The sequence below is a fragment of the Rhipicephalus microplus genome, chromosome 9 (genome assembly GCF_043290135.1).
Source record: "Rhipicephalus microplus isolate Deutch F79 chromosome 9, USDA_Rmic, whole genome shotgun sequence".
In the NCBI taxonomy this organism is placed as follows: Eukaryota; Metazoa; Arthropoda; class Arachnida; order Ixodida; family Ixodidae; genus Rhipicephalus; species Rhipicephalus microplus.
Window position 1 is genome coordinate 96,407,381 of NC_134708.1, and position 26,382 is coordinate 96,433,762.

At 45.0% G+C, this 26,382-nt stretch overlaps 1 long non-coding RNA gene across 1 annotated transcript; it reads right to left on the reverse strand.

Moving 5' to 3' along the window:
* Nucleotides 1-320: 320 nt before the first annotated feature.
* On the reverse strand, nt 321-25,211 carry LOC119163148 (uncharacterized). The gene is made up of 3 exons (XR_005108660.2): nt 8,642-25,211; nt 4,498-4,581; nt 321-2,353 (listed from the first exon to the last, which is right to left on the reverse strand). It is a non-coding gene; the product is annotated as an uncharacterized LOC119163148 (long non-coding RNA).
* Nucleotides 25,212-26,382: the final 1,171 nt, after the last annotated feature.

The following is a 26,382-nucleotide window of genomic DNA, read 5'->3' on the forward strand; positions in this document are numbered from 1 at the left end:
GCACCTAAATTTAAAGCACGTGGGCCACCGGCATTTCCCCTACATCAAAATGTGGCTGCCGCGGTCAAGGTTCCCTCCCGCGATTTTTAGGTCAGCAGACAAGCCCCATTACTACTTGACCACCATACCACGCCAGATGATATCATTGTTTGAGCATAGTGAAATACCACGACTGCTATTACGTGAATTTTCACCACAGCCAGAAACTGGAAACAAAAAAGAGGGGGGGGGGGGGGGGGCACTTATTATTTTTTTTTTTTTTGAAGGATTTTAGGCTGTCTGTGCGGCAGTTGTCAAAAGTTATTCTTTCACCACAGGCATTACTTTTTCACAACATGACAAATTTATTATCCCAGTTTACACAAAGCATTATTCATTAGAAGACATCACCAGGTCTATTCCAGTAACTGAGCTTACAAGCACATTCCTAACATTTCACTATATTTGATTTCATTAGGAATAGTGCCATCTTATCACCTGCAACAACAATATCATCAACACAGGACGTTGAAGCTAGGCCCAAGCGTGTTTCGTTCGACAGGAACAGTGCTGGTCAGCAGGAGGAAAGAGATAAGGTAAGAGCACATACAGTATTTTTTTCACGGGTAACCTGCTCCTGCATATAACTCGCACTTGCAACTAACACCCACACTCAAGTTTTCTTTAGAAAAGTCCACATGCATTTCCCACACATTTCAGCTAAGCTAACTAGTTTTACACTTTTATGGTTATACCAGCACTAGCTTGAAGATAGCGAAAATTTCATTTTCACTTGTATTCAGTTACCGGTGTCACACCCTAATCCTCATATATTGTCAGTGTCAGCCGTTACTGTTGCAGCCACTTTCTTTGCTGCAAAGCACTTTGAAAACCGATATTCTCGTACAACATGCTCGCTGACTTTAATTGCGAATTTTCCACACTATTGTACGAGTTATATGCAGAAAAATAAAAAAATACCAGGCCTGCACAGAAGGCGCAGCACAGTCACAGCTAAAGCTAGAGTAACGGCATTTCGGAGATTTTTATAAACACTCATTGGGTAACGGCTGCAAGCACACTTGCTTGATGCCCACTACAAAATTAATAATGAAAATTTTAGGGTAGTAGGCCGAAATTTGCTATGCTATTTTTCGTCAATTTTTTTTAGAAGCGTGGTATCCGCTAAACAATTGTGAGGAATTTTGTGCCAATTGTTCATGCAGCAGCTGACGACGATTAATTATACCTGAAGTGGGTATGTGCCACAGTCAATAGGTGAACAAGCTTTTGTAATGGAGCATTGAATGACCTACTCTCTGCGCTATTCGCATTGTGCGACGGCTGGTTGTTCTTTCGCTGTTTTAAAACGCTTTATAAGTCATATAAACACGATTGTTTTCCTGACAACAAGCCTGCATAAGGCAAGTTTGCCAACAAGTCCCAAGCCCGTGGCTCAGTGGTAGAGTACTGGGCTAGCACCTGGCAGACCAGAGTTCGAGCCTTACTGTGTCATTGGTACTAAATTTTTTCCTAATTTCGTGCGATGGGGTTATGGACACCGGCGGCGGCGGACAACTACAGCACCACGCGTGACCCAAGTTGTGATCTCATAATAGCTTTCACTGTAAAAACAGGTTATGTTTTCATTGTTACCTTACCTCTCGTCCCATCAGTCGTACCGTTCACTGGGCTAAACCACTGCCCTTTCACAAAATAAGGCCATACCTCAGTGAGAGTGTCTGTCCACTCTGGTGCACACCATCGCATAACATCGCATACCATAGCACATGATCGCTGCACACCACTCCTGCACACCACTCCTGCACACCATCCAGTACTTTGTCCTTTTAATCGCATGCCTTCAGATATTCTTGGTTGCTTTGCATGAGTCTCACGCCTTCTACTCATGACACTGTGTCATCACTTGGCAACATGGGATGGTGCTTGCGCATGTGCGCAACGAGGTTGTCCTTACGCGAGAACTTGCTTGGACACAGGTGGCACGGGTGCACTTGGACGCTCAAATGCATCGTGTGGATGTGGCGCGAAAGGTGCTTCTTACTCGAGAATTTCTTGGAGCAGAACGAGCAGCGGACGGCATTCGAGTTGGTGTGCATCTGGACGTGCCGCTGCAGGCGCCTCTTGTACACGAACGAAGAGTCGCACAGGTGGCACTGGTAGCGCACCCCCAGATCGGCGACTGCGTGGTCGTGCTGCTGGTGCCCGATGAGCGCAGCTGCATCATAGCTCGTGAAGTCACAGTGGCTGCATTTCAAATAGCTGGCCTCGTCACCCTCTGGGAACCCACAGTCATCTACGACTTGGTTTGCACCAGCATCCCATGCTTCAAAGTCGCTGATATGAGGGCCGGCTTTGTTGAGGCATGTAAATAGAGACGGAGAAGGAAAAAGAGCTGCATAAATGTATTGCACAACGCCAGCTTGCTACAGATCTCCCACACAAAGCGGAGGACAGCGTCCCCCTTTATCAGAACAACAGCAATGCACTTTATAGGATGAATGAACTGGTCAATAAAACAACAACCTTGATGCACTGCAGAGCACACTACACAGCAAACGCAAACTGACGACTGCACAAATGGTTGCTATTTGCAGTATGCGTGGTTCATGTCCCACCACGTTTTGAAGTTGTGAAAAAAATTTTCTATGAAATTTCCAGCTAACAGCTTGCAGCTCCAGTAGCAAGAAAAAACACGTTTCCTCAGTAATACAATCAAACATTGGTATCACAAACATGAATAGAACAAATGATAGGGCATAAGAAAATAAATTTAGAATGTTTTTTTCCACTGTAAGCATAAAAGAAAAAATATGCTCACAACAAATATTGCGTACACCATAGTTGACGTGGACTATGGACAGCTTCACTAACTTAACATTGCAAAGGCTGATTAAACAGGGGAGCTGGTGGCATTAGCGTGCCTTTGCTCTGCTTTTTGCCAATGCTTGCCAGAGGGGCCCTCCACTTCCTTTATGAGATTGACCTGTGTTTGTGCGGGCACTGCCCCTGGCCAACTCTTTTCACCGGCACAGTCGATCACACCCCCATTTTCTCTTTCCGACCACACCAGCTCTGCTATAGCCAATGCTTCATCCTTGTGGTCCCTCTTTCTACCCAGCATGACCTTCTCCACACTGCTGGACCTTTTTCTACCAGGTTTGAGCAGCTACACTAGGCCACAGAGCTAAGATCAACTGGCGGCAGCTCTGGTACTACGATCGTTGAGCCACCATGGGAATGACGGGTAGTACATGGATGTGCCTAGCATTTGTGCTTGCGGCCTTTGAACACACATGTGGCATTGTTTGTTGCTGTATTTTGGTTTTGTTTCAAAAGAAACAACTGGTCGTGAACTTCGTGAGCCGATTTGAATCGGTGAGCCTATAAAAGTCAAGATGGTGAAGCGCAACTGCCCTGCTTAGCCGATTCAAGCTACACAGAGCCAAACGGAGCCAAAGAAAGGTTAATTAGACAAATGCGTGTACTACCCATCATTCCCCTTGCTGGCTGAAGCGCCGTGATTAGCAGTTCCCACACACTCGAGCGCCAGAGTTTAGTCTAGGGTAATTATAGCAAACTCTATGCACTAGGCTTCCCTCTCATTGCTTAGCTTTATGAGGATTCTCCCTTTGATCAGGCTTTGCTCTCACAGCTAGGCTAGAAATTCTGGACAACGAATCCCCAGGGATGTTTGCCCATGAGCAGAAGCATGCAGACCACGGAAGCACAAGCCAAAACTGCTGTTTACGCCATCTAGTGACAAGCTGTATGCTGCCAAGCTCATTGCTTCGACCAATCGTTTGTTCAGAGCATCACTCTGATGGAATTCGTCAGAGAAAAGCTTTCGACAGCCAACAACTCACCGCTAGACTGCGGAGAGGGAAAGGTATATAAACGGCAACGGCTCATATACATTTGCTCACAGCTGTACCTTGGCTTTAGACAGCTCTGCTGTCGAAATCCCATTGAAAGCTTTTACTACTTTACAGAGGTCGTGAAACACCCAGAGTTTTGAGAAACATGGCAACGCCCAAGTATGGCTTCAACGCAAGGCAAATATTTCGGTAAATTTGTAGTTTTTCTAGAAACTGCACCGTGTCGTGTTATTAGCTCAAATTTAATCTAAAGGCCATTAACAAGAAATTAAACAATTAAGACTGCAGCTTTACCTTGACTGATTTGACAGAATCTGGCTCACTTTATCACATGTGCAATCCAGAAAGGGATGATCATGACTGCTCAAAATTAGGCAGCGTCTGCTTCAACAAGACAGGACAGAGGAAACATACAAACAGTACCCTTCGATGCTTGGGGAAAAATGGCCAGAAAAGCAAACAATACCAGCATAATATGTGCAATGTGCCAAAAATGTGCACTGCCACAAAAGTACCCAAACAGGCCTCTCTTATTTACTCAACCATGCATGAGCTTTTGGCAAAAATAGAGTAGCCAGCAACAGTACACTAAATATGAATGAAAAAAAAAAACAACAACCAAAAAACTGGGGCCATAAAGCAACTCCAGGTCACTGATCAGATCTTGAGGTTATCCAATGCAAAGTTGCAGGTCTTTTGCCATCTGTAATAACAAAACAGAATCAAAAGTCGATCATAACGTGGACGCCTTATGCCCTGTCCTAGGTGGACGGTCATGACAACAGCTAAAGCACATTGGCGGTGAAGGATACTGTAACACATAAGCGCTCAATAATAATAATAATAGTAATAATAATAATTGGCATTAAACATCCCAAAATCGCAATATTGATTACGAGAAATGCCATAGTAGAGGGCTCCTGAAATTTTCACTGTCTGGTACTGTTAACATGCAACACATCAGCACTTGTCATCTAGTGTTACTGCGCCTTCTGTACCCAGTTTGAGCTACCGCTCTTGTCCTGTCTTAACTTTCACACCATTTCATGACCCTTCAAGGTCCTTGAATACTCAAAGCCATATTATGCGTCCACTCATTACACCAGAGCTAAAAAACAAGTGCTACAGGAAGTGCACTTACACAATGTCAGAGTGAAAAAATCAGATTTAGAGGCAATATTTTTTATATACTTTCCATTGGTGTCTTTTTGTGTACACTGTACAAAAATGCAGGCCATGCAGCTTACAGCCAACTGGCCGATTACAGGCTGTCTGAGGGAATGTTGGAAGTCTTTTAGCTCACACAAGTAATGTCTCTTTTTGCGTTCCATTGTTCTGCTTTCAGTTGAGTTGTTTAAACCTTAGTTTAAACAAGCTTCTCTGGTAGTTCTGACACCTTTGAAAATTGAAACAACTCTCAACCACTGCCCGAATCTCAGTTGCTAAGAGCACCACAAGAACTGGATCACTGCAAGAGATTGTATACAATTACGGTGCAAGGCAGTCTGTATCCTTTCGCAAAAGGCAGCACTTTTAAGAATACTGCATTATTCCTAGTCTCAACATGCCTAGAGCTGTACCAGAGAAGGTTCACAGCGACTAACATCTCTGCCACACAGGCACATAATGAATGGACTTAACAGCCATTAAACTTCATAATGATTTAAGAATGAATGCCATTTATTTATGTAGCGCTATACAGGCAAATCAAATAGCATTCATCTCAACACCATTCACCTCTTATATTTGACAGGACTTGTTATACTGAGCAGTGCATACTCTCGAGACCAAAGCTTGCTCAATGCAGTGTACAGACACGCTCAATATCAGTTGAAACATGCTGCTGATGATGAAAGCGACCCCAAGGCTGAACAATGACATCGACTTACACTAAGTTAGTTCAGAAAGTACTGCTAATTGAGCCAATCTTAATTCCCCAATTTTTTTTTTATGCATGTGCCACTTTGGAATGTTAATGCTGTTTTGAGCACTGACATTACGTTGTGACTCGTATTGAGCACACTTGTACATGAAACATTTCAAACTACCTTTATCATGTGAAAATATTTAATAGATGACATCTTAGAAATGTTACGTCATTCCCTGGCCGCACTGCAGCAAAATTCCATTAAGAATGGCAATGACTACAGCGGCACAGGCGCTGTAGAGATATGTTTCATCTGGGCTTTGGATTCAACACACGACTGTCGAAGTTACTACAGTTGGTAGCAACGTAGTAAAAAAAAAAGCAACAAAATCAAGTTATAGCCCTACAATATGAATATTTTTACACTTAACTTGCCTTCTTTACAATGGTAAGGAGCACGTTTATTTCTGTTATAACCCTAAAATAGCAAAGAATTCTTCCTTTTTGGGTGACGGAAAACCTGAATGTTTCGTCAAGGTGGAGAGACTTTAAGGTTGTACAATCATGTAGAAAAAGCAGCAAAGCTCCAAATGTATTAGCTGTTTTCTCAACTCTTTCGTTACCACGCCTATCCAAATTGATCACCGGTAATACTCTTTTGGATCATCAATTTTGCATGTTAAATTTGTTTCTCGTGCACCCAGTGCTTTCTAGTAGCTAGTCCAGCCACTCAACTTTCAGAATCAATTTGAATTTGTCCATTTCGGCAACATAGTGATTTTTGAGAGGCATTCGCGCAAACCAATGTGCGTGTACTGTTGGAAAAGTGCACTGGGCTGGCGAACTTGACAGAAATGCGTACCCCTCGTGATTATGGTACAGTAACATCGAACTTCCGAAATGAAAAGAGAACCTCTGCAAGCGGAATATCGAATTAGAGTGTCAGCTGCGCAATTTGACCATGTTGAGCAGTAATGATAGCCAGTAATTTATGCCATATATTCAATAGAAAGCTGTTCCTAGGAGTCAGAAAAAATTCGTATGACAAAAAATATTTGCGAAGGTCTGCCGCATGTTTGAATTGTTGCGGTGGCCTTCTATGACAGCATACAGCAGCTTTGGTTTTGCTTGCATCGTTATATCAGACGCAAGGTCGCATCTGGTGTCACTAGTCGCTCTTATAATGTCATCGTCACACGCGCATGGGTGCGCATCAGCGCTGAAAAACGCATGCGCTGCTCGAAACTGTCTTGCAACCCCACCTGAATTGAGTGACAACAAGCTTAGCGTTCAACTTTGACTCGAGTTTTATGGCGACGATGTTTTGCATCAGCCTGACACATCTACAGCTGTTCATGGGTTTGTTTTGTTCACATCCTCAAGTTGTTTGCTCCGCCGCAAGGACGTATGACTTCTGACCTTAATGCTTAATCTTATGGCTACTCTGGTTACATGTGTGGTTTACACTTCGCTGGGACGCAGTGGGCTGGCGCCGGCTGCAGAGCTTCTCCCAACAACGAGAACACCCCAGAGTACATCTTGGCCCTGACTATGAAGCAGTGCAAAACGTTTTAGAACTGAGCCCGATATTGTCCTTTTTTTAATACGATATGCACAAAGGTGCCAAGAAATATGTTTGGATTCATATATTGAAACGCTAACCTATGCGGTGTAAGGTGGCTCAAAGAAAGAGGAGACGCTAGATGAAATAGTAAAGTTCATTGGACATCTAATTTATTGAGGGATTATTCACATCACAGGTATACATCTATCTCTATTCGAACACTGGGAGACTCTTATTGCAACACAACAAAAATTTACTGAGAAAAAGTGCACAAGTACACTTGCGTCTCATGAAAAATCATGCAATGCTTCCCCACATGGCATGAGCAACGAAGCAACACCTCGGTTCCGATTTTCTTTGTCTATGTGAAGAGAAACATTTTTGTACAACATTATTTTTTAATACTGTTTCTGGATCATTTATTTACAACATGTATATTCTAAATTTTCTTTGTTTTGAATATTTTTTGTATATATAGTGTTTTTCGTTGCACTCTTTACCAACTTGTGACCCACTTCTCACTTCTACACTTCTCACCTTTTTATTCATTCCAAAATATTTTTGTTGCTCTACAACATACATTCTTTAAAAAGAGCATATCATTGAGCAAAGTTTGAAATGCTGCAATACTTGCTGGAGTACTTTTTCATATGGCAAAATGATCTTTCAGAGACATATGAAAAACAACCATTTTCGCACGGTAACGAAAGAGTTAAGCAGCGGCAGCACCCATCCTTAATGAAGCCCGACCAGAGAATTCTACCAGATTAACCGTGCTAAAAGCCTGCACATGTCAGGCGTACATGACTGCTATAGCCTCACGTGCCTAGCTTGGCTGGTCCTAGCAGCCAGGAAAGATGGAAGTAAGAAGATAGGAAAGATTCAGAGTGAAAGTGAAAGACAAAGTAAAAAAAATATAGAAAAAACATTAGGAGCCCTTTCTTTATCAAGAAAATGGAGCCATGCAAGGCTTCACCTGTTTGTGCCTGAGCTACCTTTGTCTTTTTTTCCTTTCTCTTGCATTGTGCAATGCCCTCTCCTAACCTTTCGTTTCCTCTATGCCAAGAATCGAACCTCCATCGTCAAGCTGAGCAGCGCAGCACTTCTGTTGCTACAGGTAATGATGACCACATGTGAAAAAACAAAAAATGAAATGCAACAATGAGAGGCAACAATGAAGTAATAAGTGACCTTGATAATCAAGACACGTTACCTTATCAGAAATGACTAAGAGCCAACAAGCCCATGATCGAGAAAGAATCAATTATTAAAAAAAGGTACAAATATAAAAGTGACTGGCATAACTTAGAGAGTTTATTGGTGTGCACTCACACTTCTGCACACTTATTGGCACCAGCTTTCTCGTGAGCTCTGCCACTGCTGCCACCAAAACCTTCAACTCATTGTAGCTTTGCTTAAAAGGTAGCTGCTAGTTTCTCGTGGGTAAGTCAGCTCAGGGGAGCCGTATACATGAAGCATGTGCGAAAAGAGGGCGTGTCGCCTCCTTGAGGGCCTTAAAAGTCCAAACACATTGCACAAGCTTAACCCCATTGGCTCAGCTGTGTGCAGCCAGGCGTGGGAGGGGGGCTCAAGCCCCTCCTCGTTAGCTCGGGTCCGTGGTGACGCTACTCACCAAACGTCTGCTTGCACAGACGCCCCTGCGGATGTTTAGAAAAAAAAGTAACCATAGTAAAGAGGAAAAAAATGGCAGGCTATATCACACACTTTTATTATTGCATGACACTTCACAAACAATTATAAAAGGGTCAATGGCAACACAGTATCACTGTCAACAATACACACTGGTCAGATCCTACACCTCAGAGACCAGTAAAACAAGGCAACCTTTTAAGACAAGCCACAACAACCTATACAAAATGAAGCACTTAAAAATCTTTCACTCACAATAAGGCTTCAAAAACTACGGCAATTATGAACGAAAGGCAAAAAGCACAATTACAAACAGGATGGATGGCTAACTTAGTTCACAGCTGCATTACTCTCTAATGAATGAACAGCAAATAACGAAAAAAAAAAAATGTGACATGTTTTCAACATTACGAAGAATAATATGACTTGTTCACAACTGCATTTTTCTAGTGAAAGAACAGCAAATCACAGAAAAAATATGAGGTGTTTTCTACAACCATATTTACAGCTCACAAGGACACCTAATTACAGGCACATTTTGTATAATAAAATTGTAGAGGCACGTTTTTAATAACTATCAATAAGCTTTTTATCACTTCTCTTGCATCTCAACCAAGAAGCTTGGGGTGAATGGAATATATTATCAGAGTAGATGCCACTCACGCTCGTACTTACTAATATTAGGATACAGTCGGCCCTAGATTTCTGCTATAGAGTTTCTTGACTTATCATTAGACATAACCTAATAAAACAAAAAAGACAAAAGAGCCAAGGAAGGTGTAAGAGACACCATCTGTTATATGCAATGTAGTGCATTTGCGACTAACTTGATCACACAATTGGTGCCTGTGGCAAGTGTGGATGAGTTCGAACATTGATCCCCTTGAATCACTTCTCGAGACCATGCAGATGTCTGCTGGTTGTAAGGAAACCTGTGACAGTTGAGCCGCGATTTCGGGACTTGATAAAGTGCTCGAAACATGAACTGCTGCCTCAAGTGCACTTTCGAACGTTGCTACAGGTAAGGCTACCAAAAAGCCCACTGGACTGCTTACAGAAACGACAGAACAAGCTAAGCCACAGTCACATACTTAAATAATTGAAATGGGTATTTTAGAACAACTGAAGACTGGGCACATTCCTCTGTGTAGCATCCGAATATAGCCAGGCTGGCTCATTCGGTTGGCAACTACAACAGTCGATAAACATGGCATTCAAGTAACCATTCATCGCATTCCTTTCTATGTTAATCCAAGCTATGCGGCACGATGCCAACGCTACAGTGCTAGCACAAACGTTAAAATGTACCACCCATACAACTGAAGACAACAACCTAGAGAAATTTACATCTTCCATGCAGCCAGAAACTCTTGGACAAAAGCAACATGGCCGATGCACTCTCAACGTCCCAACTATAGACCTTCAAGCCCATGACGCCTACAACATCGGACTTGAATGGACAGCCAGAAACTCCTGGACAAAAGCAACATGGCCAATGAACTTTCAACGTTTTCAACTATTGACCTTCAAGCCCATGATGCCTACAACATCGGACTTGAATGGACAAAGTGGGTAAAATGATACCAAAGCTTTTTCGCAGCATGCAACATCACGTCGGACACTCGCAAGAAAGCTTTTTTGGTTCACTACATCGATGAATAGCTGTATGACCTATTCCAACCTCTGCCTGCCAGCACGTTAGAAGCAACGTCCTAGTATGAAGCGGCAAAAACAAAACTCAACTTTCATTTTGCACCATCAGTCAACACAGCCTTTGCTGTGTATCGTTCTAGGCAAACAAAACAATGTACGTGATAGTCTCAATAATTTTCATGCCCAACTCTGACAGCTTGCCCAACACTACAGCTAAATTGAACGCCAGCCATGAAATCAAGAGCCATATCATCTTCACGACAACATCGACCCATCTGCGGATTGCGGAAATATGCCATGCTGCACGCCCTAAAGCTGTCCAAAATTCTTGAGCAAGGACTGCTGTCCGAAGTCGAACGTGAAGTCTCTAAGATAGAAAAAAGTATTGACAGCGCTCAGCTGGCATTTTCACTGCAACTAGGTGTGACAAATTAATTCGAAAATTTAGAGCAGCACATAACACATAATACACAAACATATCATAGTATATCTAAACAACAACAACTTACTTCTCATAACCCAGCATGGCTTTCGCAAAAACCTGTCTTGCCAAACCCAACTTATTGAATTAGTGACAGATCATCAATCACTGCACTCATCACTGTACGTTGACGCAATCTCAATCGACATTTCGAAAGCATTCGATCGCGTCCCTCAAAACCGCTTGATTTTAAAAGAACGCCATCTCCAGCTTCACCAAAAAACAAATGGATTGAACATTTCCTAACAAACCAAAAACGGTTTGTCAGAATTCAAAACCATATATCAAATAGCGAACATGTAATACTTGGGGTACCACAGGGGTCAGTGCTAGGTCCACTTTTGTATTTGATCTACATGAATGACACAGCTACCAACATAAGTGCATCTGTCAGATTTTTAGCAGATGACTGCCTAATATATAAGAAAGTAACGTCGCCCACCGACATCATTCACTTATAGCCTGCCCTCAATATACTGTCCGATTAGTGCTCCGTATAGCAGATGCAAGTTAATACAGATAAAAAAAAGCACATCAAATTTAGCACGGCAACAAATTCTCAGACCAACTCATACACAATTGACAATATAAAAATTGACACAATTTCCCCATATAAACACTTACGTGTAATATTTAATTCGACCTTGACCTGGAAAAACCACATAAAGTGCATAACTTCTGACACCCTAAAGAATCTCGGCCTATTGAGACGACACCTGCATCTCGCGAACCGGGACACCAGATTATTAGCCTATAATTCACTCATTCGTGCTTCATTAGAATACGCATCTACTATTTCGCATTCACATTATTTCACTTGGTCTAATCACCTTAAAGTGGCCCCCCAAAAAAGCAGCCCGGTTCATCCTATTACCTTATTCTCGATTTCAAAGTGTCACAAAACTAAAAATCACTTAATATGCATTCACTCGCCTTGCATCGAACACTCACCCGGTCATCCTACTTTCACACACTCTACCATACCATGTCTTTTTCGCAATCTGATATTATACCCGCGCACCACATCTCGTCTAGATTAGATTATGCCTATAAGGTCGAGCCATTTTTCGCTCACACTGAAAAATGCCAGAATTCACCTCTTTCACTAGCAATAGATCAATGAAATTCACTGCCATCCAGCATTGTCACTATGAACAATAATCAGTCTTTTCAATCAGTGCTCCACTCGTTTCTTTAGCGAGATAACACTTTTCAATGGATCACTTAATTGTATTTTATACTGATCTTTGATTGTGTTCACTTGTGAAATCTTATTGTTTCTGTAATATATTTCCAGTTTTCCTTTTCATATGCTGTGTTCCTAAAATGAAATTGTATTCAATTCCTTGTAAATCTCCCCCCCCCCCCTGTAATGCCCTACGAGCCTTTAGGGTATACAAATAAATAAATAAATAAATAAATAAAAATTAAGCTTTACATCCAACCCACCATAGCTACAAGGGTCGTCAGAACCTGAAGCCACCCTGTCAACGATCACGTGAAACAGGAAAGCGAAACACAACAAACAACTGCCGCAACTGTGGAGTTCAGTGGCCACATCCAGCTGGTAACACCACAGTATTTACGCCATCTTTACGCGTATCAAATCGGCTCCCAAGGATAGTGCTGTTCCTCAATTGTTTCCCAACTGCCCTTCACATCAGTCGAAACTTGCACAGGGACGTAAACAACCACTGCGCAGACAGCACCTCCTGTCAAGCTGTCCAAAAAGCAAGGTGATGGTGATGCTACAAGAATATGCAATGAGAGAATCCACTCTCCTGTTTGTGGAGCTATTCAGTCACTTCATAGCGAGCTCAAGGATTTGGCAGAAATAAATCGGAACATTCAAGACTGGTCAGTTGAGGTTGCCGACGACCGTGTTGTCGTGTACTATAACTCAGTAGAAAATGCTGTGCCCAGGTTTGAGGAGGCTGTTACAGTGTGCTAACTTTTTCAGCGAGTGCCTATGGACGAGTTGCACATTTGGCAGTATACGTTAAAAATGGAAATATTGACGAGCAGACAGTGAAAAAAATGAGTGTTCACTTGGATGTGTGGAGAAATGTAAGTTCTGTAATGCCTGTCCTACTCGTTGTACCCTTCTGAATCGATAAGCTCAGTGGCTACTCAAAATGACAATGCATGATAAAAAAAGCGCACAACTTCCTAGCTAAAGACCGCCTGTGTTTTTGCTTGTTTGTAAGCCGCAAGCAAGTGAAAATGTAGCAAAACTAGGCACAAGCGCACGGTGAGAATTCAGCAGCACGAGCCTATTCGTGCTACTTTGAAATGAGAAAAGACAAAACAGGACATTCTCCTTGTGAAGAAGAAGACTTGCCCACTGCAAATTTTAATATTGATAAAGCACTTGGAACACTTCCAAAAAAAAAAAAACAGCAACTTATGTTCAAACTGCCTTCATGGCAGCAAAAGCAAAATAAAAACTTTGAAGGTGCTGTTTAAGACACTTTCTGCGTTTTGCTTTACGTGTTATTATGCGCATCAGTGTAGGCCAACTTTTAACATTGTTTTGTGTAACGTGTGCAAGTTTGATTTTCAGTGCTATCTTCTTACTTTTTCAAGCATGTTTTATCTTGTTGGAATGCTCATTGCCTGAGCTCTTTGAGCGAGAGCTTATCGAATGACTCTGTTTCGTTTAACGGTCTGACATTTGCAAGCGACACCAATGTGCGTGTGTACGAAGTGTTTCATATTCTAAATTGTAGTTTCGGGGCCAATTTGAGTTAACTTCAGCAGCTTCGATTGTCCCCAATCTGCTTAAGTCCCAGTTGAGAATCACTCACAAAAAAAAATTGTTTGGCTTAGCAGTATCATGCACTGACATTAAGTAAAGGTGTGTCATCATTATGTGTTCCTCCTGAGATACGTTGCTCGTGATGCTATTTTTACTAGCTCAGCCATATCTCGAGGAAATATTTTTCTTTCTGCTGGTCTGGCGATTTGATCAGCATTTGGAGGGCGCTTGCTTTGGCCAGAGTGGTTTATCTTTGTGCTCGACTCCATCGTTCTAGTGATCCTTGCAGGACTCTGAAAGTCACCACGGGCGGAGAGAGCAGAACAGCCACAATTCTCAACGGTCAACCAGCATCCTTCCTTCCGAGCCGCGCTAGATTGCTCAAAACTCCGGATGCATTGTCTGGCGGCGGGGGTGCTGTTATGCCACAGGCATGATCCTTGTTCGGGAGCGCTTCTTTCCACGAGAACGAGCGCAGTTCAGGCAAAACTCTCCCCCCTCCTCCGAGCGCCACCTTTTACGCAGAAGGCGGCACCGTGCAGTTCTGGGCAAAGCGTCGCCTCCTCCGCCGAACCACCGAGCCGTTCCGGGGAAAGCTTCACCTTCTCCTTGAAGCATCAGAAACTGGTCTCATAGAAGAGACCAAATAAGGCCGTGCCGGCCCCATGTTTGAACGATTTTGCCTCAGCCGACTTCGTTGTGCTGGCCGGCTCTGTAAAAACGATAACCTGCTATAGTAAATGTTCCTATTTGTTGCTGCTTTAAAAATGATTGCCTTCGTATTCCGCCTCTGGGTGAAGGCTTCAGAAAAGTTCGTTCGACTGCTCGCCGCTTTCGACTACCGCTACCATTGCAAGAATCCGGAAATCGTAACAGTGGTGGCAGCGGTGGGATGCCATCGAACTCCCGAATTCATAACAGAGGAGAATGAATGCAGCGACTACTTTTACAAGCTCCATGCAGTAAGTGGGCACACACACTGCCTCAAGTTCCTCATGAAAGTAGAAGTGGAGCGGAAATCCCTGCAGTTTAAAGTGGACAAGGGTGCTGCACACTCCCTCGTAAGCGAGAAAACCTATCAGAAAGTGTGGCCATAGGACGTCCCTCTGCTTTCCCAGGAGCCACTCGTTTCGCGAACTTGGTCATAGGAAGAACTCTGCGTCCTGGGAACAGCCCATGTTTGGGTGAAGTTCGAAACAGACAATTGTGTGCTACCGTTGCTGCTAATGAAAAAAGCTTGAAGCAACCTCTTAGGATGAGACTGGCTAGCTCCTCTCCATATTGAGGTTCACAGAACCCACCAGGTGGAACATCCAACTGATGAGAACAAGGAAGTCATCTCGCGACACCACAACGTGTTCAGAGAGGATATTGATGGCTGGCTACACAGGCCCCTTGATTCATCTGGAATTGGAAAAAGACGCCTGCCCTAGATTTTTCAAGGCTCGTCCTATGCCCCTGGCCCTGCAGGGACCTATGGAATATGAATTTGACCGTCTGCAACATCAGGGCATTTTCTCACCAATACAGCATTCCAACTGGGCTCTTGTTAGGAAAAATAATGGAACATTGCGTGTGTTTCGTGTCTACAGGAACACTGTAAACGCAGAGGCTGCATACCCTCTTCCAACTACAGCAGAGGTGTTCGAAAACTTGCACAGTGGAACATTTTTTTTAACGTTGGATTTGTACCAAGCCTACTAGCAGCTGAAAGTCGATAAAACAGCAGCGCTCCTCGCAGTGAACATGATCAAGAGACTGTTTAAAGTGAATCGGCTTCCATTTGGAGTATCCGCCGCACGTGCCATCTTCCAAAGAATGACAGAAGTAACACTGGCCGGCATTCCGGAGATGAATGTCTATCTTGATGATATCATTATCAACGGTAAAGGTGCTTGTGAGCACGAAGATCATCTGGAGCAGGTTTCAACGAGGCTAAGTGAGATGGGCCTACGCCTAAGAAAAGACAATTGCCACTTGGGCATCACGTCAGTTGAGTTCTTAGGCCACCCAATAGATGCCAACGGGGTGCACGCCACCAAGAGCAAAATTAAGGCTATACTTCAGGCATTCAAACCAACTGACAAAACGTCTCTTCGAGCATTTCTTGGGCTAATCTTGTTCTATGACCGCTTCCTAAGGAACAAGGCACATGTCGCAGTGAAGCTGTACAGACTGCCGGAGAAAAATGAGCACTGAATATGGAAAGGGGAGCATGAAACCATCTTTGTGGAGCTCAAACACATGGTTCGCACTTGCACAGTGATTGTGCATTACGATGAAACCGAACCCTTTGTCCGTAGACACGTCACCGTACGGTACCAGGGCAGTGCTGGCTCAGGAAGATGCTTTTGGCTGAGAGGCACCCATGGCATTCACTTTGCGTAGATTGGGAAGCACGGAAAAGAACTATTCCCAGCTTTACAAAGAAGGGTGGTCCATTGTATATGGTGTCAGCAATTTCCACAAGTACATCGCTGGCCAGCAAGTAACCGTGATAACAGACCATCAACCACTTATTGGTATCATGGGCGAAAAGAAACAAGTGCAGTCAGTACCATCGCCCAGAATGACCCGCTGGTGTCTAAAGATAGCCACCTATGATTGCAAATGGGTGTAGAAACCAGGCCAGGTTCAGCAAACTTCCCCTACCAGCGCATGTTGATGAGGCTTATCCGCTAGGAAATGTGCTCATGCTGGTTTCCACGCCAAGCATTCAACTAGCGCCAAGTCAGCTGGCTGAAATGACCCAACAAGACCCAGGATTGTCTTGTGTGAAAGAAAAGGTCAGAAGCAGTGAACTGCGCAAGCTAGCCAATGAGGAGTTTGCAGCATACAGGAAGCTCGAGGCCAAATCTTCCATTCAGGAGGGCTGCCTGATTAGGGGCTGCAGAGTGACGATTCCTCTCAAAGCGAGAAAGTGTATTGGGCCTGGCCCTCGAGAACCACAGAGGAATTGTTGGAATGAAAGCCTGCGCTAGAAGTTACTTTTGGTGGCCAGGTGTTGACAGCCACATTGAAAAGTGGTAAGAAACTATGTAACATGTCACCAGCCCCGAAAGGCACCAGGCAAAGCACCCACACCTCAGTGAGAGCGCGCAACCACACCTTGGCACACCGTTCAAGCGAACTTTGCTGGCCCTATGAAAGGGAGGATGTTGCTAGTGGTGGTCGATGCATACACCAAATGGCTGGAAGTGCGCTGCATGCACAACATTCAAAGTGCCACATTAATCCAGGAAATGCAAAACCTTTTCACAACGTTTGGGCTCCTCAAAAAGCTTGTGACGGACAATGGCCCGTCTTTTAATTCCTCCGAATTTGAGGAATTCTTAAAAAAGAATGGAGTAACATGTTACAAGTGCTCCATACTATCCCTCCCCTAACGGCCAAGCAGAGACGATGGTCAAAACAAGGCCAAGCAGAGACGATGGTCGAAACAAAACAGGCGTGAGCCAAGAACCAAACAGGAACATTTTCATGCAGGCTGGCGCTGTTCCTGCATAAGCAACACAGCACTGTGTCAGCAGCAACAGGAAAAAACACAAGCCACTATAACGTTCGGGCGCGAGATAGTCACTGAGATCCCACAACTGCAGCCTCAGCCGTCTGAGGAAATGCCCTAGAACACCAGGGTGTATCGCTCACCGAGATGATAAATTTTTGTAGGGCAAGCTGTATTCATCCAAAATTTTGGAAGAAGCCCTGCATGGATGGAAGGAAAGATAATGAAGAGGTTCGGGCTGAGGTCTCGGATGATTGAATGTGGAACAGAAACGTTTCCAAGGCACCTAGACCACATAAAACCCGGTGTCGACCAAAGTCAAAAGGAAGACGGCATGCCAAGCGGGAACAGAGAGCAAGGCGAAACAACTCGGCAAGCCCCTGTGCCGGCTCCATACATGCTGGATTCACCAGCAGACATGAGGTTTCCTGTCGAACTTGAAAAACAGTAAACTTAAGGTTCACTGTTTTTCTGTTCACTCGGGTACACTAACAGCCTTCTTGTCAATAATATTTTAGCTGGAAGTCAGCGCTTGTTCTGTTTTTTCCCCGTCTGCCGTGTATTTTTTCACGCTGTTAAACCTCAAGTATGCTAAACCAACTAGCCCAGTCAGCCACTTTGTTAAGTCACCGGCACACTCCCCTGTGGATCCAACAGCTAACTCCCCTGTGTCATCAACCTTCATCCTAACAGAAGAGCCAGGGCCACCACAACTAATGACCCAGATAGACACAACAACGGCATCACGTCCACAACGACATCGCCAACCCCAAGATCGCTATGGTGATTCTATCAAAGATGAAAGGGATGTGATGTTCTACAAGAGACACACTGCCGTTTGCAGGAAATGGGCCCACCGCCACTCCTGGAGTCGCAATCACTAACTTCCGGTCACTCTGCTGGGCGGCCGGAGCGAAAGGAATATCGGGTTACGGTTTCCCTTCAAGAGGTACGCAGCGCACGGATCGCACATTCTACAAACAGGCACTGTCTTGCGAACATAGAGCAGTTCGTACCAAGCAGCCGAGCGGTGTGGTTCTTCCGTCAGACCACCACGCAAACCCCACAAGGTAACAAAGACGAGAGATCAGCTCTATCCTATCCCTCACATCAAGGAAAGGATAGAGACAATCAATAAGGGGCGGTACATTTCTACTCTTGATCTCATTCGCAGGTATAGGCAGGTGCCGTTGACGACGCGAGCAAGTCGCTATGTCACATTCGTAACATCCTTTGCATCCTTCCGTCCATTAATACTCAGTTTTGGGCTCAAGAATGCCCCATTTTGCTTTTTTAAACTCATGCACAGGGTGTTTCATGGTTCAAATGACTTTGCCTTGCCTTATCTTGAATACATCGGCGTTTTTTCAGACTCTTGGGTGATGCATCTGAATCACTTAAGGAACCTGTTTGAGTGTCTGAGTGCAGCTGGTTTGACAGTAAAGACAGAAAAATGTAACTTGGGGGGGGGGGGGCTTAAGTGAGCTACTTGGGACATGTAGTCAGGCAAGGACGTTGGATGCCTTCTGATGTAAAAGTAGAAGCCGTAGCATCTTACCCGCGACCCAAGATGAAAACTGACGTACGCAATTTTTTGGGGCTTACAAGCTACTATCAGCACTACATAAAGAACTATTCAAAGTTGGCGAGCCCACTCACTGATACGCTGCGAAAAAAGGAAGCCACCACGTTGATATGGGTCCAAAAAAGCCGAAATCATTCTAAAATTTGAAGTCTGTGCTCATCAGCCATCCCATTTTACAGGCACCCGATTACAAATGCCCATTCAATGTACGATGCCATGCTAGCGACCGGGGCATGGGAGCAGTAATCTGTCAATGCAATGAGGCCGGGGCAGAACATGCCACTGTGTACATTAGCCGTAAGCTTACTGTTCAAGAGGAGGCATACAGCGCTTCCGAGAAGGAATGCGCATGCCCAGTATGGGCTGTACCGAATCTGTCATGCTATCTGTCAGGCACCGAATTTACATATCAAACCGATCACTGCCCGCTCAAATGGCTTCAATACATGTCGCCCAAAAATGCCCACTTACTCAGGTGGAGTGTGGCACTTCAGCAATAGAACTTCGATGTTGAGTAGAGAGAAAGAAAACTGATAGGTAACGCTGATGGCTTAAGTAGGCCGACAGCACACAGGGCTCTTCACTCAGTCTCACAGTCTGTTTGCCCATATATACCCTTATCAAATGCAGGGCTTCAGTGAGAACAAAAAGAAACACTACGATTTCTTCTTTCATGTTTTGATTGTAATGTACAAGGCGGACTGTTTTGTTTTACGCTCTTATGGACCCGATGCACCTCAGTGCGGGCAGGGCTCTATCCCGTGCTTTTGCTCGTATTTGTGTGGATGTGTTTGTATAAGCTCGGGAAAAAAGCCTCTCGTGAAGCGCCTGGAAAGCGCCATGGTGCGTCATTGGTAGTGACCTGGAAGACGCCACCACACAACAACACTTCAGGCAACCGGTGTAGCTGGTCACGTTCAGGTCGAGTTTCCCGCTGGCAGACGAGCTGTTGCGACCGGCGCCTGAGCTGACAAGGGAGCCGCGTTCTTCGATCTTCACACAAGTTGCCCAACAGCTGCCGGCCTAAGTCCGCCATGTATTGTCCTTTCTAGGTGGAAGGTGAGGAGTCGTGACACCTGATGACGTAAGCCGTTTCACTAGACGACCACAAGGTATACGCAAGACGCAAAATATTTCTAGGAAGAGACAGCGACGGCGGCCACTAATCGCCCGGCTAATTGAGCGAGCAGTTAGGCCGATCTTTTTGAGCTGCTGTGATGGCCCTTTTGATCTATGCTGTCGTGAGCTTCAGACTCCTCACCCAGTGGCAAACACATGACAAGGAAGAGCCATGTTGGTGCCACCTTGGAGGGCAGTGACCAGGCCTCAATAATGGACACGTTTAGTTGGTCGTGTATGCACGTCACCTTCGCAGGTTGTGTAACGTGATTGGACAGTGCAACCTGCATGCATTTCTTAATCTAGAGATCTGGAGAAAATGTACCCTTTATAATGAGCCAACCTGCTCATTTGAGAGAGCTCGCCATGTGCATATAATGTAAACAATCCTTTTGTCAAGTTCACCTTCTTCCTGCGTCGACATCTTCATCCCGGATCACCGGTGCCTTCAATGGTCGGTCGTGACAGCCATCACGGCGCACGCAAGCGATGGCTCCCTGATCACACTTCTTTTAGCCACTGTACTTGGTCCATACGCCAGATGTGTATTCCCCGGAATATAAGGTATGCAGCCATGAGCATCCCATGTTAGGCCGACGTGCCTTAACAGTGAGTGGACAGCAGTGTCTCACAGACATTAATTCCTCCTTCTGGCTTGGGCAGCACTTGCAGGTGGCTAAGTCAGCTGTTAATAAATAAACTACAGTTGCACATACATAACATTTGGTGAGGAGTTCACGAATAAATGTGGTGAGCTACAGCAGCTACATGCAAAAGCGAGTGAGGTCACAAAGACGTCTTCGCAGCTGATCAGGCATCTGCCGCCCTCTCCTAGAATAACTTTAGATGCACTGGTAACTGGCACTCTGCATTAGATGCGGACGGTTCGGGCACGAAGAATATTGTGGAACAATGCGTTTTGAGCCGCATCCTCTATGGAATGCCAGGATATAGACGGAAACGTACACATAATGGGCAATCAGATACAGCAGATGCCAAGCGATGCCTGCCCGCCTCGAGCACCGGCTACGCCGAAATCTCGGCGCAGATGCACTCAAATGCTCCTGTCCATCCAGGTGGAGCAGGAATGGGAGGTGACGGTAAAAAATCCACAGAACTCATTCAGCAAACTTTGCGCGTACAAGTGGTCACAGTCTTCCATGACAGCAAAATACTCACCACATGGGCTTACGAAGTGCTGAGGACAAATTTAGTGTATGACACTCAGAAAACATTTTCAGAAATTCCGACTCGCCTCTCGCGCTCGCTAGTAGACCAGCCCTATTTTAACTATCCTCACGACACCTACCTTAGCTTACCATCTTACACAAGAGCTGTGCGTTGAACTGTCAAGGTTACTCCTCATGGTTTATGCACCCCTTGGAAGCCTGGCTGTTCGGTTGTCCAACCTGTCAACTCTGACATGCTAGTTTATGGCCTTAGCTCTGTCGAATAGAATTACTCCTTGGATACAGGCATGTGCTGCATTAAAAAGGCGAAACAAACAACTCAATGCAGCTGCAGTCTTACACACCATTTCTGGAGAAGGACCACGCCAATCTAGGTAAGAGCTACTGGGGTCTTATAATTACACCGGGAACTAGACCAACCGACCACAGTGGTCAACAGGAGTGCACGCACGCAGAATTTTTTTACGCTTTTTGTGCCCCTAGGTCCTCTGCACCGACCTTGACAAATTACGTTGTCACTACAATGTCATCCAGTTGGAACACAACTGGCAACGATAGCATGCACCAATGTGGAATGCAGCTCAGCCGCTCTTGGCGAACTTGCCTCACATTCCCCGTAGGCCGAATCCACCGCATGCTAAGGAAATGATAGTACGCCAAGCATGTGAGCGGGTGCGCGCCAGTTTACTTGACGACGGTGCTCGAATACTTCTCTGCAGAGGTCCTGGAACTGGTGAAAGACGCGACGCGGGACAACCAGAGATTGAGGATCGCGCCACGTCATGTACTGCTGGCCATTCAAAACGATGAAGAACTAGCCGAACTGCTCGCTGACGTGACAATCTGTCAAGGGGATGTACTATCAGCTTCAAGTGAAACCCGAACAGCAGCAAGCCTTCGCGATTGTATAGTGCATGCCGTCCAGATATCACCATGGACAGGCACGCATATATGCGCAGAGTTTCGGAACAGTAGGCACACACCTATCAACGGTGATAAGCGGACAGTGCGCACTACACTGTCACAAAGTCGGTAACCGACCAACCGACAACATTCAACGAAGCCGAGCTAGAGCTACGAAATAAAAGTGCATTGCTGGCTACGACATCGCCAACCGCTGGTTGGGCCATTATGGACCTGAAACTGTACAACAAACTCTTAAAATTGATTAGAGTGACAGCGTGAAAGCCGAGAATTAGGATCTCTCACATCGAACGAGTTGAGTAAAGTGAAGCAATATTGGATACACCACGAACACAGAGAGAGATTTCTGAGGAAGGTTGCATGTGTTGCCAACGAAAAGCAAAGTCCACTTAACTAATCTTGGAGAAATATTTTACTGATTATCGACAGTAACGGAATTTCCAGAGTTGATGGAAGGCTGCAGTGTAGCCAACTTGACTATCTCCGAAATTACCTTGCTGTATTACCTAAGAAGAGCAACCTCAGTGAGCTTCTTGCCTAGCAGGAGTCTTTCTGCTTAATATTTTTTATACCAGCCTTTGCCATGGATTCAGAAAATGTTGGAGCACTTACTGCTGCTAGCATCGAGAGTTAAGGCATCACCTTAACATTAACTAATGAAATAGCCATCAAACATCTCCACGAAAATGAGCTTCTGCAGAGACCATACCCGAATCTCGTTACGCGCTATATACCAGTCAGATCTGTCTTTATGATTGACAACGACCATTTAGAGAGCCGCTCTAAAGTTTTGTGCAGAAGTGCTGAGAGGCGTTACAAGGATCTTGCAGGTCGCACAAAGCAGAGCATTTTCAAGATCGAGAGAACAGTGCGGATTAATATAAGTTGGGCATCGGCAAGGCGCAGTGTAAAGGACATTATCATCAGTGCTTCGGAAGAAGAGTCAAGTCGTGTCGAGGCTGCGTCAACGCAAACTATTGAGGCACTCAGACAAAAAAATCACATCTCTTGAAGAGAAGTGTGCACAGTTAGAGAAAACTGCAAGCTATAGCCCGTCACCCATGCCTCTGAACACAGAGAAAGTGGTGACTGTAGTGGGTTGGAAGACAGAACTAAAAAAAATCCGCGCTGCAGGAAGTTCTATAGTGGAAGCTCTAGAGAGCGTGCTTGAGACCTATGCAGAATTTCGGTTCGAACAAGAACATGCCTAAACAGACCACAGGCTCCAAGAACGGCAGGAAGCCCTACAAAGAGAGGGACCCAGGTGGCCTCGTGCTCTTGCAAGACACTATGGCCACTAACGAGGAAGCCACGAAGGGGGTGGAGGGGGGTGAAGGAGCCTACTGACACGGATCCCGTCACCGAAGGGGTGACCGATGACGATCCAGTCGTCACGAAAACTCCAGAACCTGTCAGGGCAACGCCAGCAGGAGGCACCCAGCTCCAACAAAGGAGAAGTGGCGGTCCGGACAATGGTCCTGGACCTAGCGGAGGGAATGTGGGAGGAGGAGCCAATGGTGGGGGTGGTGGCGGTCGTCGTAACAACGACACTCCACCACCATTTGCACCATCACCGGTGGTGACAGGACCGCCGCCAGAGCCACCTGACAGCTGCTCCGTGGAGGAGTACATTGAGTGGACTGCAGCCATGATGTCAAACGGAAAGTGCTTGCTCTCAGACAAGCAAATTTACACCTTCATTGGCAAGATGGGCAAGTTCGAGATGTCAAAGGCCAACAGGGAGGTGCTCATCTCAAAGTTTGCCTATCAGGGCTTTGACCCTTAAAGACAGCACATCAGGGCCTAGAGCAGAAAGACCTAAAAAAGAGAACAACCCTTGAGTTCATGACTGACTTCGCCACCATGTGTCTCATCTTCCTGACACGCGGCACAAACCAGGCAAGAATTCCTAGGAAGATGCGGCTTGAGGGAGCAGCTGCGATTAATGAGCTCATCCAAAACTACAATCTAAAGAAGGAACAGGTCCCTCCTGAAGACCTTACACTGTCGAGGGTGGCCCTGACATTGTATCAGGTCACCATCTACACGGTCTACAACTCTGCGGCCCACCTCCCGATAACGCCAGAGTTCATAAGCACAATCACCTTAAACTACCCGGCTGCGCTGATGACTCAAGCTGTGGCTGCTGCCATCCCGACAGACAAGCTACCCCATGACCTTGATCCATGCTCACTGCCTCTACCTGATAGAGTTTGCGAAGCTCATCAAACCGAAGATGAAGAATCAGGGACAGGCAGTGATCCTGGAATCGTGCATGCCTGATTTGAAAGCCGCCCTCAACAAGAGAAACCCAGACATGCTCTTCCTGAAGATCAGGCTGCTCATCAAGGTTGGAGTGCTGGTGCACGGCGCTCAGAATGAGCAGGAGTCTCCATCCTAGGCAGTCACCAGGGCTGACCAGGTCTTCAGGAAAAGGCACGGGAATGTATACATCATCGAACAGCTTTTTTCAGGGCTCAAATAAAGTTTTTTTTGTATACATTCCTGTATGCCGATTTTTTTTGTGAGCGAAGATAAGGAGATGATGTTTTTTTTAAATCCAATATTTTTCATGTTCTTACAAAGTTTTTGTCTATTATTTTGTGTTTCTTATTTATGTCTTACATTTACTGTAATCTTTTTTTTATTTATTCCTTATTTTTTAAATTTCTTTGTGACCTTGGGCCCTTTTGCCCGTTTTGTGCTCATTTTGTGATAATTTCTCTTTTTACATGCTCTTAGAAAGTGTGTGTGAATGTGGTGTGAATGTGATGGAGCAGCTGCACTTGTACTCTCGTTGGGTGCAGTCGTAATGGCGCAAGGTGAGAGCCCTGCTAGCCAGGGTCAAGGGTGGGGAAGTGCCGTCCTAACCAGGGGGAGGGAATGAGTGTGCGTCTGTGGTTATTTTTATGTTGTCATCTGTGTTCACTTTATCTCTTTCTTCTCAACAGGGGCAGAAGGTGTGTCGGAAAATACAAAAAATAAACTTAAAACAAAAAACAAACAAAAATCTCAAAAAATATAAAAAATAAAATAAATAAATAACCACAGATTTATTGAGTCAGGTTTCAAAAACTTACATACTGTCATTCATGACAAATAGGGAGGGGGGGGGTTCTTTGTGTGGACGCTCTGTGAACTTCTCATCCCTGACCTCAAAGGCCTCATTCACATCACAGTTCGCGAAAATGTCCAGATCCACGTTAAACGAAACGTCAAACGCGGCTTTTCTGGTGGTTGCATGCCCAAGTATGATATCCTCACTTCTTCTGACCAACGGTGTGTACGCAGCGTTGCGGCGCTCTTAAATAATTGCTACATCGGCAATGTTTTCTGGGAGCAACTTTCAGCCGAACTTCCAAACTTGCCAACACTCGGGATTATAAACTCCGACAGGGAGAAACTCGACGGGCTCGTTATAATTTTCAGGACGCCTGGGCAGGCCGCTGGTGCTCAGGTGCATTTTGAACAAGAGTTGAAGATAGTATTATAGAAATGTGCTTCCTCTAAAGGGCTGACTTTGGAAGACATTGGCAAAGAACCCCTGTTAGTCAAGGTGGAGGGTGATGGTTGCATAGTGAACAGGCACAAGACGTGAACAACGCCGTCGTTTGTCATTATTTAGAGTGACAGCAACTTGCAGAGCCATATAAGAAAGTTATTTTAGCATTACAGAGTCCTTGGTAGGCTAATACGGAATATAAATGTGGTAGCCCAAAGGGGTAGCATCCGTGTAAGTGACCAGGAGATTTCTGTATGCATCTGTACCGGATAAGATATGAAATTTCTGCTTGGTGTCCACGTGTCTTTTGTAGGGCCAATCCAAAAAAGCGTGCTAAAAGTGGTGGTAGCATCACGGTGTTCAAAACTCCTCCACTTCTTCGTACGGCAAAAACCGTGAGAGAAGATTGTTTAAACGAAGCCAATTGCATTTGTTCCTTTATTCAGCGCAGAACCGAGTTTCATCATACCTGGTGTCATGCACATGGGAATTCGTATTATGAAGCGCTTAATCGACGGTTTGTTGGTCGATGCAGAAGACCACGACAATAGAGCAAAGGTGCTTAATCCGAAAGCCTCGAGCAGCACTCTAAAGAGAATAATCCACGAGATCAACAACAGCTGTGTCAAGTTTGACGTTTGGCACAATGAACGCAAAGGAATGACGTTTACCAGTTTGACAGGTGGCAAAATGAAGCGCCTTCTGA